Here is a 1,851-nt window from a genome sequence, read left to right as displayed (position 1 = left end):
TATTTGCTTTTGAGTTATTGCTGCAAATGAAGATGTGTAACGTCATTCGTCATGAGTCAGCTGTATCAAGATTATGAAACAAGTAGAGTATATGTAATCACATTCATAAATGACATGGGTTTAATGAACAACTGCTTGTAGTACATTCATTTCATGAATAATTTCTCCTGCAAAATATACAAAAATTGGTTATTAGACTGAAAGAAGAAACGCATTTTATGCTGAAAAGTAGTGAACTTCGAATTAACAGGTAGTGCAATGTGTATAAAATGTGTTCCCTAGCTGTCCTTTCCAAAACCTTCAGTCATCATACTATGCAATACAACACATACTGTCAAAACGAACTGCAACAAATACTTAAATAACTACAGAGCATAAATACATAAACTTCAACATCATCCTCATCTGTAAAGAAAAAACTTCATTATCTATCACTTCATTATCATAACTCCATTATTATCATCACCTGTAAAGAAAAACTTCATTATTCATAGCTGCATATTCTTCATCATTATTCATCACCATTCATTATCATCTGCAAAAAAAAATCACTTCATTATTCATTACACAACTATTCCTTATTTCTAGCATATTTCCTCACTAAAACTAAGATGTGAAGTTCTGTCTGACAGCCTGCGTCAATCGCTTCGTATTCTGAAAGAAAAAATTAGTTAAGACTGCTATTCTACGATGTGTACAGTATATTCTTGTTAATGCTTGTTAATTCTGATCCATTTACTCTTCCTCATAAGGATTTTTGCATCTTCTTTCGTTTATTCTGTAGGTGAAATTCCCATTTCTGTTTAATTTATTTGCTTTACACGTTATTTCTTTCTGAAAATGATGAACAAAGATTAATGTCTTGCATTTAATTCATATACCCATTAGATAAAAACTGGTTTATACTGATATAATTAAGCATACAGCATAGCATGACAGAAAACGTATTATGTCAAAAAATATAGACAGTGTTCAGAAGCAAAAATGTACACAGAATATCATAATGCAGCAGCAAAAAATGTAAAAATAGTCACGATGTTGAGATATCATAGGGCAAAAATGTCAAAGTCAACTGGTGTTTGTTATACCTTAACGATTTCATAATGCATACAAACAAACAGGAAAACAATCATACATACATAAAAAATGGAAAATGTGCACGGTCTGATGTGTAACGACAAGAAAAGCGACCTGCTAACCTTACCTTGCCGGGCACTTGCCAAGAAAAATACGACAATCATCAGTAAGTAGTCACATAAATATAATTGTATAAGTGGTCATAAAAATTAGGAAATGGCACTACAGCATGTTAAATCATAAAGTATCATCATTCAATAAAAGGTTTAATATTCGATATGTGGTGGTTTCCTTTCGATTTTCTGGTTCTCAAAGTTTCGACGTGTACAACACTGGGGTGAGGAATGCTGCGAATCCGATATGGACCTGCGTATAGAAGTTCAAATTTACTGCACCTACCTTTTATTTTGTTGGATAAATAGTGTGTACGTACTAATATCTTCTGTCCAACGAGAAAGTCACGGCGTATACAAACCTGTTTTTGCTGTCTTCTATGGCGCTCTGCGGCACGTTTGATGTTGTTCAGCGCAATGTCAATTATTTCATGGTGTCGTAGTCGACGAGATGTAGGAAAGTTTACTAATTCTTTAATTTTGTTAGGTGGTTCAACATTTTTCAGTATAACAGACGGAGATAGCATAGTGGATTCATTTGGTATGGAATTAATTACATCCTGGAATGAGAGTATGTGTGTGTCCCAATCAATATGTCTTTTACGGCAGTGTATTCTACACAGTTTACCAATTTCTTTCATTAATCGTTCACAAGGGTTCG

This window comes from Schistocerca serialis, chromosome 2, assembly GCF_023864345.2.
Source record: "Schistocerca serialis cubense isolate TAMUIC-IGC-003099 chromosome 2, iqSchSeri2.2, whole genome shotgun sequence".
Classification (NCBI taxonomy): Eukaryota; Metazoa; Arthropoda; class Insecta; order Orthoptera; family Acrididae; genus Schistocerca; species Schistocerca serialis.
The sequence above is the reverse complement of the archived record's forward strand: the minus strand, read 5'-3'. Positions refer to the sequence as shown.